Source organism: Pan troglodytes, chromosome 1 (genome assembly GCF_028858775.2).
Source record: "Pan troglodytes isolate AG18354 chromosome 1, NHGRI_mPanTro3-v2.0_pri, whole genome shotgun sequence".
NCBI classification, from domain to species: Eukaryota; Metazoa; Chordata; class Mammalia; order Primates; family Hominidae; genus Pan; species Pan troglodytes.
The window spans coordinates 87,778,740-87,795,429 of NC_072398.2; the positions used below are offsets into that span (position 1 = coordinate 87,778,740).

Below are 16,690 nucleotides of genomic sequence, written 5' to 3' on the forward strand. Positions count from 1 at the left end.
GTGAATATAGACGGTGCACATGCCACGCGTACACTCGTGTGGTCGCGTTAAGGACTGTGTGACCAACTAGGGGAAAGTGATGAGTTACTCCCTGGAGTCGCGACTTCCTTCCTACTGGAAGGGCAACCATGGCATCATTTTCTGGATGTGGGGAGCCAGCGAGGGGGAGAGAGAGAGAGAGAGAGAGAGAGAGAGAGAAAGAGGTCGAGGCGGTGAATTGTGAAGAGAAGAGGTGGGGCGAGTGGCTGCAAGCCCGTGGTGCCTGGCGGTGTTCCGTGAAGTGAAATGCGTCGGGCAGAGGCGGTGGCAGGGCAATGAAGAGAAACAGGACCAGGAGGCTGCCAAGTTCTGGTGTCTGGCGCGCTCTCTTGTTTGGAGGGGTTGTTGTCACCAAGCTGTGTGGGTGCGGGGGGGTAGGCTCATCCCTAAGTCAGTCGAGAGAGGCACGGAAGAAAGGGCAGAGGGCCGTCGCGCGTGGGAGCGCAGCCGGTGCCGGACTCGCTCGCGCGCCCCGAGTGTAAGGAGGCGGCAGAGGCGAGCGCAGCTACGCCTTGGTGCTGCTGCAGCACCAAAATGGGAGGGCGTGCTGCATGGGCCGGGAATCGAACCCGGGCCTCCCGCGTGGCAGGCGAGAATTCTACCACTGAACCACCCATGCACCGATGGCAAGCGCCAACGGAAGCTGGCACAGCGGAACTCGCCACCAGCCGCCGCTCACTGGTCACAGCCTGCCGTGGGCTTCCGTCCTATTGGAGCGTCCACGAGAGGCTGGCCCGATGGGGCGAGCAGAAGGGGAGGCTCTCGTCACGTCGAGGGACCTGAGGCGGGGCGCGGAGGGAGAGCCGAGGGAGAGAGGCCGACTGGTCCCATCTTGCGCTTTCTCTGCCGCCCAGGGTCGAGAGACTGCCCGCCGGGGTCTCCAGGGGAAGGACCAGCCGTGGCCCGCGCCCGAATGCCCGTGTGGGCAGGTTTGCTGTGGCGGGCCTTGCTGAGCGCGGATCCCCGGCACAGACCCAAAGTTTTTGTGTTTTGTTTTTGTTTGATTGTTTGTTTGTTTCTTTTGGGGGATGTTTTTCCCCCTCCCCTCCCCCCCCCCCGCCGGACCGGCCTTCTCAGTTGTGTCACCTGCAGGTGGGGGTGGGGGGGGGTGGTGTGTCAGCGAGCGGGGGCGGCGATGGGGAACGGGTCTCGCAGCCGTGGCGTGCGGCTCAGAAACGCAGACCAGGTCCGTGGGCGCCTCGCTCCTGCGCTCTGACCCACGCCACCGGCTCGCACTTGGGGTCCGGCCCCCTGGGCTGGTAGGGAGGCTTTAGCGCGAGAAAGGAGCGGAGGAGCGCTTCGGCAGAGCCGCAGCTGGCTGACCCTGGAGAAGGCGCGCTGGGTGTGGCTGGGACGGCCCAGGCCGCGGCTTCCCGCGTGGGGATGCGCTGTGGCGCACAGCTGGTCCCGGCGGGGCCAGGCGTTTGTGGGCGGGTGACGGGGATCTAGGGCTTCCGCTCGTGATTCCTCGTGGGCTGTCTTTCCGGGTTTGGACTCGCCTGCCAGGCTGTGTGCAGGGTTCCCGCTGCCTCTGGCCGGCAGGCGTCCGGGCTGCAGGTGGGTCGGCAGGCAGGTGTTAGCGGGAAGGGAGCACAGGTAGCGAGGTGGGATCGGCGACCTGGCTAGGGTGTCGGGAGAATGGAATGCGCGGCCGGGGTCCGAGGGGTCGGAGGAAAGGACAGGATGTTGGATGGCGTGCCTCTCTGGTGGGAGACGTGTGTGCGGCTCCACGAGCGAGTCGCTCGCTGCTGTTCAGCGGTCAGAAGTTGGAGGGTGAAACCGGGCGGGCTGTGCAGGCCAGGACGCCTCTGGGCAGCGCAGCGGCGATTCAAGGCGGTGGGCGGTGGGCGGAGGCCGGTGGGAGGAAGGAGGGAAAAGGAGGAATAGGGGAAGAATCTGGGCTGTGTCTGTTTGGGCGAGTGAGGAGAAGGCGGGCGGAGGAGATAGGCAGGGAAGAGCGTGGAAGGTGGTCGCGGTCGCTCGCTGTGTGTGGGGCCAGGGAAGAGGGCGTGTGAGGTGGTGGGGAGGGCGTCTGTCCGAAGGGCAATTGGTAGAGGGTCGCGGGCGCTGGCGCATGGTCCTGGGCTGTTTCTGCGACAGCCGGCGGGTGGGCAGGAAGAACGGACGTGCCTGAGAAGCGGCGGCGTTTTGGAGGCTTGCTTCAAGGGGGCTGGAGTCTGCAGAGCGGGCAAGGGCTCAAGGCAGGAAGCGGCCAAAGGTGCTCCAGGGTTGCCATGGGCGTTGCCCTCCGGCGGGCGGGCCAAAAGGTCGGCTTGTCAGGAGTGGGATTCGAACCCACGCCTCCAGGGGAGACTGCGACCTGAACGCAGCGCCTTAGACCGCTCGGCCATCCTGACGGCGCGCCGGGGCGCGTCGCCGCTGGCATGGCTGGGACCCGGCGCGAACGCCTGCGCCCTTGGCCGGCGCCTGTCTGGGCTCGGTGCGCAACCGACGGACCGCGCGGGCGGAGCGGGCGCCAAGTGAACGGAGCCGGCTGGCGTTGGCGTGGACGCCCCCGCGTCCCCACCCCGGACCCAAGGGGTCCGCGTCCGGCCGGCCGCCGCCGCCGCCGCACGCCCCAGCCCCCGCGCCTCCGCTCGCCGAACCCCGCAGGGCGTGCGCCCACCGCGTCCTAGGAGCAGCGGCCCGACTGTTTCGCCCGGCCTCTTCCTGCCCCGGCGCGATCCCCGCCTTGGAGACAGCAGGCAGGGCGCACGGGGAGGTTCCACGCCGCTCCGGTACCTGTCGGGGTCCGGCTCCGGCTCCGGGTCCCAGCGGGATCGCAGGGTGCTTTGTTGGGTGTCGGGGTAGGTCGTGCCAACGGTGGCGGGGGGCGGGTGGCAGGTGACGGGTGGCGTGTGGCGGGTGGCGGGTGGCGCGTGGAAGGCGAGCACGCGCCCGGCCCCTGCCGTCGGGGGAGGGGATCAAGGCAGGGCTAGGCGTCCGCGGTCGGAGTGGGGTCTGGCGTCCCGGCGACCGTCGCCGTCGTCCTCGTTAGTATAGTGGTGAGTATCCCCGCCTGTCACGCGGGAGACCGGGGTTCGATTCCCCGACGGGGAGGCAGCCGTGCTTTTTGGGCCGCCGCCTCGGACCCAGCCTGAGGGCCCTCCTTCTCCTTCCTCCGCCCTCCAGCTAGTCGCAGGGCGCCATCTCGGGCCTGGCCTGCCTGGCCCTTTGGCCTTCTGGGCCTCCTTGCCCTCCTGTCTTTTATTCTCGCCCGCGGCTTGGTCGCCGCAGCCAGGCGGCCTCCTCTGGCCCTGCACGGCGCCCAACGAGCTGCCGGCCCAAAATGGTTGTCGGAAGAGGCTTTCTGCGACACACGGGGCCCTGCGCCCGGTGGGAGGCGTAGGAGTGGGGACCCTGTCGTCGCCGGCCGTGTCCCCCCCGGGCACCTGTTGGGGAAGGGCTCTGGGGGCCGTAGGCGGCGAGGGAGCGAGAGCGCCCCCAGAGGCAGGCGGGCGGAGCGCATCAGCCGCGCTGGCCTTGCACCGGTGGGGCGCGGGCGGCCTTTGGCGGGGCCGCGGCAGCGCGGAGCTGCGGGCGGGCGGACGGACCGGGCGTCGGGGCCGGCCTGCCCCGGGCGTCGGCGGCGCGCTGGTGGGAGCCCCGGGCCGGCGTGGCGGGGCTGCCCGGGCCGTGCGGCGTTGGTGGTATAGTGGTGAGCATAGCTGCCTTCCAAGCAGTTGACCCGGGTTCGATTCCCGGCCAACGCATCGGGCGGACCTTTTGCGGAGATCCCGGGCGCGGAGCTCGCGTCGCAGCTTGGCCTGTGGCTGTGTGCCTGTCCTCCCGGGAAGGAGGCTTGCGGTGTTTGGAGGGTGTGCTACCTACCTCCACCCATCTGTCCTTTTGGCCTGGCTGACGCCACCTTCGCAACATCGGCTTCGCAGCTCTTCCTTGTCATGTGCTCACCTCGCTGCCACTGTTTCTCAGCGGCCAAGCCCACTGGCCAGGTCAAGCTTTCTCCTCGGATTGTCGCCAGGTGACCCACCACCACCACCAGCAGCACCCTCGCACTCTCTTCTGGCCACGGAATGCTCCAGTAGTGTGAAGCAGAGCGGCTTCCGCCAATCCAAGCCGGGTGGCTGACGGGCCACTTCTCTCTCGGCTGAGGGGGATCTACGCCTAATGAGTGGGCCACCCGCCAGAGCCACTCATGCCAGCAAGCTCACTGGCTTTTCCAAGGCATGCCAGACCCTGAGCGCGGGATCCCTGATTGGGCTCCACGGGTGTCAGCGGCTTTGGTAGAAATGGCAGCAGAACTTGAGGAGCCGAGACCACGGGCTATGGCACTGGGGAGGCAGAGCTGTGACAATCACTCTTCCAGCATGACTATGTTTTTCTTCATGCAGACATGATATTGGTGGGATTCCTGTGACATGTGGTGATGCTTGTACATTGCGTAATGATCCATGATCAACTGAGGGGTTGTACGGTATCTGTGGGTATCCATCCAATGGGTATCTGTCATCTCTACCTGTTGGAAACATCTCACATGCTGTCTTCCAGCTCTTTGGAAACACACTCTAATACATCATTGTTACCTCTAGTCGCTCTAGTCTGCCATAGAACATTAGAACGTATTCCTTCCATCTACCCACATGCTCATACCCATTTCGCCAACCTCTCTTCACCCCAGTCACCTACACACCCTCTCCAGCCTCTGGTGTCTATCGTTCTACTCTCTACCTCCACAAGGTGAACTTTTTGTGCTGCCACGATAGTAGTGAGAACCTGCCCTCTCTGTCTTTCTGTGCCCGGCTCATTTGATGTTACATCATGACCTCCGGTGTCTGTCATTTTGCTGCCAATGGCAGGATTTCATTCTTTTTTTTTTATGGCTATGTTTGTTAATAATGAGTGTCAACTTGATTGGATTGAAGGATGCAACGTACTCATGCTAGGTGTATCTGTGATGGTGTTGCCAAAGGACATAAACATTTGAGTCAATAGGCTGGGGAAGGCCCACCCGTACTTAATCTGGTGCGCACAATCTAATCAGTTGCCAGCCCATATAAAGCAGGCAGAAAGACGTGAAAAGGGGAGAGTGGCTTAGCTTCTCCACCTACATCTCTCTCCCATGCCTGATGCCTCCTGCCCTCTTAACATTGGATTCCAAGTTCTTCTGTTTTGACCCCTGGACTAGCTGCCCTTCCTCCTCATGCTTGCAAACAGTGTATTTTGGGACTTTGTGATTGTGTAGGTTAATAATAAACTTCTATGTATGTGCGTGTGTGTGTTTGTATGTGTGGATATATATACATATATCCTGTTAGTACTTTCCCTCTAGGGAACCCTGACTTGTACAGATTTTGGTACCAGAAGTAGTTCTAGAGGAATAGAATATTAAGGATGGAATTCTCTCATTGGTTTTGAGGTTTCTGGAGTCAGCTACTTAATATGATTAGACCCAATAATGCTAAAGACTCTACTTCTAATACTATGGAAAACACTGATAGTCCTTGGTGTGAACTGTTTAGAAAGTTATGCAAAACAAATGCATTTGACACTCCTGATTCACCACTTGTGAGAGTCAAGGAGTTTAGTGACTCTATACATAATACCTTTGGACATATGTGGAGAACCAATGAATGTAATGAAGCTGTTTTTTTGCCCCTAAGTTCAGTGGACAAATTGATGAAAGAAAATGATGAACTCAGGGATTCTGTCTTTCAGCTTCAGAAGCAGATACTGAGCCTCAAATCTGCTAAGATTTTCCTGAGTGAGAGTCTTATCTCCTGTAGGGAAACAGCTGAAATTGTGGAAAAACAGACACAAGCTCTTATGTCAGCGGCTGATCTGCAATGAAAGGTGCATGCACAGCCTTGCCAGGTGTCTACTGTTAAAGTGAGGGCATTGATTGGAAAAGAATGGGACCCTGCAACTTGGAATGGGGATGTGTGGGAGTTCCCTGATGAAGCTGGGGACACTGAGCTTGTAAACTCTGATGAACCTTTTTGGCCAGAAGGAACAGCTTCCCCATCCCCAGTAGTGGCAGCATCCCCTCCTTGACCCATGCTGCCATCAGCCTCTCCACCTTTGTCTGAGGAGATAAACCCTGTGCTGCCTGAGGCAACAGTGATGACCTCCGCTGAGGCAGTTGCCAGGCAAAATAATGTTGACTCTCCTTGGGAGCCACTCCCAACACCTCTGTTTGCTTCTAGACCTATAACTAGACTAAAGTCCTGGCAGGCTCCTAGAGGTGAGGTTGAAAGTGTGACCCATGAGGAGTTGCACTACAATCAAAAAGAACTGCTTGAGTTCTCTAATTTATATAAATAGAAATCTGGAGAACAGGCATTGGAATGGATATTGAGGGTATGGGATAATGGTGGAAGGAACATAGAGGTGGATCTGGCTGAATTTATTGATTTGGGCCCACTAAGTAGGGACTCTCCATTTAATGTTGCAGCTCAGGGAGTTTAAAAAAAAAAAGGTTCTAATAGCTTATTTGCTTGGTTAGCTGAGATATGGATTAAAAGATGGCCCACTGTTAACAAGCTGGAAATGCCTGATCTCCCTTGGTTTAATGTAGAGGAATGGATCCAAAGGCTTAGGGAGATTGGGATGGTGAGGTGAATTAGTCACTTTAGACCTACTCATCCCAGCTGGGAGGGTCCAGAAGATATACCCTTGCAATTAATGCCTTGTGGAATAGATTTGTGAGGGCAGCACCTACATCTTTGAAGAGCCCTGTAATTACTCTTCTCTATATGTCAGATCTAACAGTGGGAACCGCAGTCACCCAACTACAAAATTTACTTACAATGGGAATAATTGGATCCCAAGGTGGCAGGGGCCAAGTGGTGGCACTCAATCGTCAAAGACAAGGTGGGTGTAACTGCCGTAATGGACAGCAGAGACAAAGCAGCAATCACAATAGTCTGACTCATGTAGAGCTCTGGCATTGGCTAATTAATCACTGTGTTCCTAGAAGTTAAATTGGTAGGAAGCCTACTGAATTTCTATTTAATTTATATAAGGAGAATTCTACGTCGAAGGTACAAAAGGCTAATTTGAATGATAAAAACAGAGAATCATGGCCCCTCAATCAATTTCCAGACTTGAGCCAGTTTACAGACCCAGAACCCTTTGAATGAAGAAGAGGCCAGTTCCCCTTGAGGAAGGACCCCACTACATTACCCACAATTTATGCAATGAATCTTTCTCCAATCCTTCCCCAAGTAAATCTCTGGCCTTTTACCAGGGTAACTATGCATTGAGGAAAGATAAATGATCAGATATTTCACGGACTACTGGACTCTGGCTCTGAGCTGACGTTGATTCCAGGGTACCCAAAACGTCGTTGTGGCCCTCCAGTTAAAGTAGGGGCTTATGGAGGTCAGGTAATTAATGGAGTTTTAGCTCAGTCCGACTTATAGTGGATCCAGTGGGTCCCCAGACTCATCCTGTGGTCATTTCCCCAGTGCCAGAATGCATAATTTGCATAGACATACTTAGCAGCTGGCAGAACCCCCACATTGGCTCCCCGACTGGTAAGGCTATTATGGTGGGAAGGCCCAAATGGAGGCCATTAGATCTGCCCCTACCTAGAAAAATAGTAAATAAAAAACAATATCACATCCCTTGATGGTGACATCAAGAATATGAAAGACGCAACGGTGGTGATTCCCACCACATCCCCATTCAACTCTCCCATTTGGCCTGTGCAGAAGACAGATGGATCTTGAAGAATGACAGTGGATTATCATAAGCTTAACCAAGGGTGACTCCAGTTGCAGCTGCTGTACCAGATGTGGTTTCATTGCTTGAGCAAATTAATACATCTCCTGGTACCTGGTATGCAGCCATTGAGTTGGCAAATGCCTTTTTCTCCATTCCTGTCCAGAAGGTCCACCAGAAGTGGTTTGCCTTCAGCTGGCAAGGCCAGCAATATACCTCAAGGGTATATCAACTCTTCGGCTTTGTGTCATAATCTTATTCAGAGAGATGTAGATCACTTTTTGCTTCTGCAAGATGTCACACTGGTCCATTACATTGATGACATTATGCTGACTGGATCCAGTGAGCAAGAAGTAGCAAACACACTGGACTTATTCATGAGACATTTGCGTGCCAAATGATGGGAAATAAATCCAACTAAAATTCAGGGAACTTCCACCTCAGTAAAATTTCTAGGGGTCCAATGGTGTGGGGCCTGTCGAGATATTCATTCTAAGGTGAAGGATAAGTTGCTGCAGTTGGCCCCTCCTACAACCAAGAAAGAGGCACAACACCTAGTGGGCCTATTTGGATTTTGGAGGTAACATATTCCTTATTTGGGTGTGTTATTCTGGCCCATTTATCAAATGACCTGAAAGGCTGCCAGTTTTGAGTGGGGTCCAAAACAGGAGAAGGCCCTGCAACAGGTCCAGGCTGCTGCGCAAGCTGCTCTGCCACTTGGGCCATATGATCCAGCAGATCCAATGGTGCTTGAGGTGTCAGTGGCAGATAGGGATGCTGTTTGGAGCCTTTGGCAGGCCCCCATAGGTGAATCACAGCAGAGGCCTCTAGGATTTTGGAGCAAGGCCCTGCCATCTTCTGCAAATAACTACTCTCCTTTTGAGAGACAGCTCTTGGCCTGTTACTGGGCTTTGGTGGAAACTGAACGTTTGAGTATGGGTCAAGTCACCATGCAACCTAAACTACCTATCATGAACTTGGTGCTTTCTGACCCATCTAGCCATAAAGTCAGTCATGCACAGCAGCATTCCATCATCCAATCGAAGTGGTATATATGTTATCAGGCTCAAGCTGGTCCTGAAGGCACAAGTAAATTACATGAGGAGGTGGCTCAAATGGCCATGGTCTCCACTCCTGCCACCCTGCCTTCTTTCCCCCAGCCTGCACCAATGGCTTCATTGGAAGTTCCCTATGATCAGTTGACAGAGGAAGAGAAGACTAGGGTCTGATTCACAGATGGTTTTGCTCAATATGCAGACACCACCCAAAAGTTGAAGGGGTGGCCTGCCCCTCCACACCTGTGGGTACTTCTAGTCAGGTGGGATGAGAGACTGAGAAAAGAAATAAGACACAGAGACAAAGTATAGAGAAACAACAGTGGGCCCAGGGGACCAGCGCTCAGCATACCAAGGACCTGCACCGGCACCAGTCTCTGAGTTCCCTCAGTTTTTATTGATTATTATCTTCATTATTTCAGCAAAAAGGAATGTAGTAGGAGGGCAGGGTGATAATAAGGGGAAAGGTCAGCAACAAACGTGAGCAATAGAATCTATGTCATAATTAAGTTCAAGGGAAGGTACTATGACTGGACGTGCACGTAAGCCAGATTTATGTTTCTCTCCACCCAAACATCTCAGTGGAGTAAAGAATAACAAGGCAGCATTGCTGCAAACATGTCTCACCTCCCACCACAGGGCAGTTTTTCTTTCATCTCAGAATTGAACTAATGTACAATTGGGTTTTAGACTGAGACATTCAGTTCCCAGGGGCAGGCAGGAGACAGTGGCTTTCCGCTATCTCAACTGCAAGAGGCTTTCCTCTTTTACTAATCCACCTCAGCACAGACCCTTTACGGGTGTCGGGCTGGGGGACAGTCAGGTCTTTCTAATCCCCTGAGGCCATATTTCAGACTATCACATGGGGAGAAACCTTGGACAATACCCCCCTTTCAAGGGTGGAGGTCCCTGTGGCTTTCCACAGTGCATTGTGCCCCTGGTTTATTGGGACTAGAGAATGGCGATGACTTTTACCAAGTATACTGCTTGTAAACATTTTGTTAACAAGGCACGTCCTGCACAGTCCTAGATCCCTTAAACCTTGATTTCATACAACACATGTTTTTGTGAGCTCCAGGTTGTGTCAAAGTGGTTGGGTCAAAGTGGCTGAGGCAAAGCTACAAATTAACAACATCTCAGCAAAGCAATTATTTAAAGTACAGGTTTTTTTCAAAATGGAGTCTCTTATGTCTTCCCTTTCTACATAGACACAGTAACAGTCTGATCTCTCTTTCTTTTCCCCACAAAAGTGGACAGCTGGAGCACTACAGCCCCCCCTTTCTAGGACACCCCTGAAGGACAGCAGTGAAGAGGAATCTTCCCAGTAAGCAGAACTTTGAGCAGTGCACCTAGTTGTGCACTTTGCATGGAAGGAGAAATGGCCAGATATGTGATTATATACTGATTCATTGGCTGTGGCCAGTGGTTTGGCTGGATGGTCAGGGACTTGGAAGAAGCATGACTGGAAAATTGGTGACAAAGTTGGGGAAGAGGTATGTGGATGAACCTCTCTGCGTGGTCAAAAACTGTGAAGACTTTTGTATTCCATGTAGGTGCCCACCAACAGGTGACCTCAGCAGAGGAGGATTTTAATAATCAAGTGGATAGGATGACCCGATCTATGGACACCACTCAGCCTCCTTCCCCAGCCACCCTTGTGATCGCCCAGTGGGCCCATGAACAAAGTGGCCATCGTGGCAGGGATGGAGGTTACACATGGGTTCAGCAACATGGACTTCCACTCACCAAGGCTGACCTGGCTACAGCCACTGCTGAGTGCCAAATTTGCCAGCAGCAGACACCAACACTGAGTCCTCAATATGGCACCATTCCTCGGGGTAATCAGCCAGCTACCTGGTGGCAGGTTGATTATATTGGACCTCTCCCATCATGGAAAAGTCAAAGTTTTGTCCTCACTGGAATAGACACTTACTTGGGATATGGGTTTGCCTATCCTGCATGCAATGCTTCTGCCAAGACTACCATCCGTGAACTCATGAAATGCCTTACCCACCATCATGGTATTCCCAACAGCATTGCCTCTGACCAACGCATTCACTTTATGGCAAAAGCAGTGTGGCAGTGGTCTCGTGCCCATGGAATTTACTGGTCTTACCATATTCCCCATCATCCTGAAGCAGCTGGATTGATAGAATGGTGGAATGGCCTTTTGAAGTCACAATTACAATGCCAACTAGGTGACAATACTTTGCAGGCCTGGGGCAAAGTTCTCTAGAAAGCCGTGTATGCTCTAAATCAGCATCCAATATATGATAGTGTTTCTCCCATAGCCAGGATTCACGGGTCCAGGAATCAAGGGATGGAAGTGGAAGTGGCACAACTCACCATCACCCATAGTGTTCCACAAGCAAAATTTTTCTTCCTGTTCCCATGACATTACATTCTGCTGGCCTGGAGGTCTTAGTTCCAGGGGGAGGAACACTGCCACCAGGAGACACAAGAATGATTCCATTAAACCGGAAGCTGAGATTGCCACCTAGACACTTTGGGCTCCTCCTACCTTTAAGTCAACAGGCTAAGAAGGGAGTTACAGTGTTGGCTGGGGTGATTGATCCAGACTATCAAGATGAAATCAGTATACTGCTCTATAATGGAGGTAAGGAAGAGTATGCATGGAATACAGGAGATCCATTAGGGCATCTCTTAGTATTACCCTGCCCTACGATTATAGTCGATGGGAAACTACAACCGCCCAATCCAGGCAAGACTACAAATGGTCCAGATCCCTCAAGAATGAAAGTTTGGGTCATTCCACCAGGAAAAAAAAACTATGAACTGCTGAGGTGCTTGCTGAAGGCAAAGAGAATATAGAATGAGTAGTAGAAGAGGGTAGTCATCAATACCAGCTATCACCACGTGACCAGCTGCAGAAACGAGGACTGTAATTGTCATGTGTATTTCCTCCTTCTTTTGTTAAAAACATGTTTGTGCATGTATACACTTGTACTAAGAAAATATCATCATTTTATTTCCTTTTTCTTTATCATGTGACATAAGATTTATTGACTTCATATCAGAATTTAAGTATGTTAACTTTGTGTAATAGTATTTGGGTTGGGGATTGGTGCATTTCTGGTTGTACAAAGGATAGTTGTATTATGTTAGGCATAATTATGACCTTATTATTGTCTTTATTTGAAGACTATGTATGATCTCAGAAGACGTGTATGGGTTTGAGTTTACAAGGGGTGTACTTGTGATGGTTAATACTGAGTGTCAACTTGATTGGATTGAAGGATGCAAAGTATTGATCCTGGGTGTGTCTGTGAGGGTGTTGCCAAAGGAGATTAACATTTGAGCCAGTGGGTTAGGGAAGGCAGACCCACCCTTAATCTGGTCAGCACAATCTAATCAGCTGCCAGTGAATATAAAGCAGGCAGAAAAATGTGAAAACATGAGACGGGCCTAGACTCTCAGCCTAGATCTTTCTCCCATGCTGGATGCTTCCTGCCCTCAAATATCTGACTCCAAGTTCTTCAGTTTTGAGACTCAGACTGACTCTCCTTTCTCTTCAAGGTTGCAGACAGCCTATTTTGGGAATTTGTGATCATGTAAGTTAATACTTAATAAACTCTCTCTCTCTATGTATATATAATTTATTATATAATTATATAATAAACTCCATATATATTAGCCAGGGTCCCCTAGAGGGAGAGAACTAATATGAGCTATATATGTATATATATATGGAGTTTATTATATAATTATATATTATAAAATATATTATATATTTATAATATATTTTCTAAATAATATATATTTTCTAAATAATAGATAATATATTTTATATATAATATATAATATATTCTATATATAATATATATTATATGTAATATATAATATATATTATATGTAATATATAATATATGTAATATATAATATATTTTATATATAATATATAATATATTGTACATTTTATATATAATATATTATATGTTTAATATATTATATAATATATAATATATTATATATTTTATATATAATATATTATATATTATATATTTTATATATAATGTATAACATATAATAAATATATATCATATAAATTATGTAATATCATATATATAATATATAATTAATTCTCTCTCTCTGTCTCGCTCTCTTCTATTAGTTCTGTCCCTCTAGGGAACTCTGACTAATACAATAGCCAAATAGTATTCCATGGTGTATATATGCCACATTTTCTTTATCTTTTTCGCGGCTGATGGACGTTTAGGTTGATTCGATATTTCTGTGATTGTGAATAGTACGGCATTAAACATGGGGGCGCAGGTATCTGTCTGATATCTGGATTTCCTTTGCGTTGGATAAATACTCAGCTGTGAGTTTCCTGGATTCTACAGAAGTTGTACCTTTGTTTGCTTTTCTTTCTTTCTTTCTTTCTATCTTTCTTTCTTTCTATCTTTCTTTCTCTTTCTTTCTTCCTTTCTTTCTTTCTCTTTCTCTTTCTTTCTTTCTTCCTTCCTTTCTTTCTCTTTCTTTCTTTCTTTCTTTTTCTTTCTTTCTTTTCTCTCTCTCTTTCTTTCTTTTTTTTGACGGAGTCTTGCTCCAGCCCAGACTGGAGTGCAATGGCATGATCCTGGCTCACTGCAACTTCTGCCTCCCAGGTTCAAGCGATCCTCCTGCCTCAGCCTCCCAACTAGCTGAGCTTACAGGCATGCACCACCACACCTGGCTAATTTTTTTATATTTCTAATAGAGACGCAGTTTCACCGTGTTGGCCAGGCTGGTCTCAAATTCCTGACCTCAGGTGATCCACCTATCTCGGCCTCCCAAAGTGTTGGGATTACAGGGGTGAGCCACCATGCCCAGCCTGCTTTTCTTGAGAAATTTCTATGCTGTTTTTTTTTATGGTGAGTGTACTTATTTACTTTTCTGCCAACGGTGTCTAAGACCTACCTTTTTTCTGCCTCATCATCTGGATTTGTTAGGTTTTGGGGTGTTTTCTTTTGTCTGTTAAATAATGTCTCTTCTAACTGGGGTAAGATGATATCTCATTGTGGTTTTGATTCGTATTTTTCTGACCACTTGTGATATTGAGCATTTTCTTCATACAACTGTTGGTTGACCATTCCCATGTCTTTTTTTTGGGAAATGTCCTTTGCCTACTTTCTAATGGGATTATATTGGGGGCGTGTGTGTGTGTGTGTGTGTGTGTGTGTGTGTGTGTGTGTTTGCTTACTGCCAACATGTTCGAGTTGCTTGCCTATTCTGGATGTATAAAATGAATCTTTAGAGATCCAGCTAGTTAGAACACTCTGGCAGCAAGGGTGGAAATGTGGAGTTAAAGGAATCAGTGGGTGAAACACAGCAGCTAAGCTGACCAAAGAGCTTTTGGTGGTTGGGTGTCAGGATATAGTTCTATCTGATGGTCTCAATCTCATCTCAAAATAACAAGAAACACACTGAGAATGCCCCTATATTCTGTGCCCAGATTTGATCTCTAAATTTTCCCATTTTCTCTTTCCCACAGATCAGCTCTGCTCTTCATCCGTTTGTTCATTTCTGTATAGATCTTATTGTGAGTCTTATGGCTTCCCCCAAAGGAAACTGCAGAGCTCTGTCTACTTCACCCTACAGCTTCTGTGCATATCAGGAAAGATATTTTCATATATGTTCTCTACACTGACATTTGGCTGTACATTTGTTCTTATACCACTGCAATCGTGCCTCTCTAATTTTGATTTCACAGAGTATGCACCATTCCCATTCTTTTCTTGCCAGCCTATGCCTCTTCCTGGCATGATCCTTCTGTTTATAAACAGTGTTCATCGCTAGTCTGATCTGCATTCTCAGCCCTTTTGAGCTCTACTTAAAGTGGTAGTAGGCAATTACTTTGCCATTCAAGTAGCTGAGCCAGTGTTCATGGATTACTGCAGTTACACCCCTTTTAGGTCATGCAACTACCATGTCTCACTTTTTTTTTCAAATAATTATTTATGAGGACCTCTTAAGAAAGGTTAAGGGGAAAAAATGTCTTCCAACTCTGTGGATCCAGGGCCTCTTTGATGTCTCTCAAAGTTTCTAGCAAATCTCGCCACTGGAACTTTTAACAGAAATGTTTGAATCAAACCAATAAGTATACTGGAGACATAGAAGTCTTCCATCTGGGGCTGCTTGACCATCAAGCCAGAAAATAACATCCTATTATTTTCCGTTTTATAAAGCTCATTTTGACCTGGTCTTTTACATAGAGTCAACTAAATTGTTGCTATTTGAAAGACTTAACTGTATTGACTTACAATATTGGGTGTGACACTGTTTTCTCAGCCTAAGTGAGATGTATGGGTGGCCTGGGTTTCTGTAATAGAAACCTCTGAACATGTCATGGAAGCTACTGGTAGAAATATTAGAGGGTTTCATAAAAATTGTCCAGACTGTAGAAAACTTCAAAAAGTTAACAGCTTTGCAAATGCCAAAGATTTGTGGGAATTACATTCATTACTACAATTGATTTTCTTGAGTCAAAATAATTGATAGATCTGGTGCATGTTTCAGTGTAAAACTTAAATATAATCGAACTAATCATAAATTAGTGATTCCCTATGAAAAGCCATGACCCATCAGGGATAATTTTGATTGTTTGGAGCGGAGGGGTGCTTATTTGTTCAACTTGCTCAATCTCTTGTGTCCCAGATGTCTTTGTACCTTCCCATGGGATATTTAGTACTTTCCCATGGGCTATTTAAGCTTGAGAATCATATTCTGGGAGTCCTTCAGAGCTCACTTCCACACTTAACTTACCTCTTTGAACAAACACTTAGCATGTAGGTTTGAAATTCAGAAAGAAGTGATGTAACTGGGCTTCAAAAAACTACCGATTTAAGGACATCAAGTTGACTTCCTAAGTGTGGATCTCTAGTTCAAATCAGCAATGAGCTATTCTCCCAACACTCACCACACCCTTTCTCCATTCCCCATTTCCTCAAGCCAATAGTAAATTTGATTTTACTCGTGTCTGGGTCTCGACTTTGGGAGTCAATTGCTTTCTGCTGCTGCTAAGAAACTGGGGAGGAAGCAAGCAAGTATCTGAATGTCACATAGCAGGAATGGTTTCATGTTGTAGGTTTTAGAATTACCCAACTCAGACTTAGACTTGCAGTCACGTAGTAGTGAACCAGAACTCTAGGTAGCGAAATCGTCATGTGTTTACCTAAATATCTATAAATATGATCTGCAAGCACAGTCCATTCGTGTTAGTCTCTGTGGCGCAATCGGTTAGCGCGTTCGGCTGTTAACCGAAAGGTTGGTGGTTCGAGCCCACCCAGGGACGGCTGAAATTTTAGATTCCAATTCCTTTGTTACTATTTTTCTCCATTCTTCTTTTCAGATCCAGAAGTTCTACTTCTAACCTAAAATCCTACACAATGGTTGCTTTGTAAAACACGTTTCATAACATCCTCCACCCTACACGTTTAGAGGTCCTCTAGTACTGAACTAGAGGCTCCTGTACTTTTCCCTCCAGAAACAAATCCTTTGAGAGCTGCTTTCCTGCAGAACCTCGCAGCCAGCAAGACTTTGCAGGTGAGTGCTGGTACTAAGGAAAACAAGTATGGCTCTCTCGCTCAATTAATTCCCACAGCAGATGCTAAAGAGCTGGAGAAACCCAATGACCTCTCTGAAATTTTAAAGGGTGCAGGGCAGCAAAACTCCACCTCCATTCTCTTAGGGTCCCGACTGCACCTGAGAATTACGTTAATAGACTATAGATCGAATTTCTTTAATACAAGTTTTACGTGGCACGGGAACACTTATGAGGAAATAGAGATGAGAAGAAGCAGTTAGAGTTAGTAATTTATATACTAAATTGGATGAAGAGCAGTAAGTTGTGAAGAAGCAACTAAACTATGTGGAAAGGCTTAAAAAATAAGAGTTGTTTTTACAAGATCTCT

General features: G+C 48.8%; 5 non-coding genes across 5 annotated transcripts; 3 read left to right on the forward strand and 2 right to left on the reverse strand.

The window, feature by feature from the left end:
* Window positions 1–587: 587 nt before the first annotated feature.
* On the reverse strand, window positions 588–658 carry TRNAG-GCC (transfer RNA glycine (anticodon GCC)). Its single transcript has one exon. It is a non-coding gene; the product is annotated as a tRNA-Gly (tRNA).
* Window positions 659–2,313: 1,655 nt separating this feature from the next.
* Window positions 2,314–2,396, reverse strand: TRNAL-CAG (transfer RNA leucine (anticodon CAG)). The gene has a single exon. It is a non-coding gene; the product is annotated as a tRNA-Leu (tRNA).
* Window positions 2,397–3,027: 631 nt separating this feature from the next.
* TRNAD-GUC (transfer RNA aspartic acid (anticodon GUC)) lies at window positions 3,028–3,099 on the forward strand. The gene has a single exon. It is a non-coding gene; the product is annotated as a tRNA-Asp (tRNA).
* Window positions 3,100–3,680: 581 nt separating this feature from the next.
* Window positions 3,681–3,752, forward strand: TRNAG-UCC (transfer RNA glycine (anticodon UCC)). Its single transcript has one exon. It is a non-coding gene; the product is annotated as a tRNA-Gly (tRNA).
* Window positions 3,753–15,997: 12,245 nt separating this feature from the next.
* On the forward strand, window positions 15,998–16,071 carry TRNAN-GUU (transfer RNA asparagine (anticodon GUU)). Its single transcript has one exon. It is a non-coding gene; the product is annotated as a tRNA-Asn (tRNA).
* Window positions 16,072–16,690: the final 619 nt, after the last annotated feature.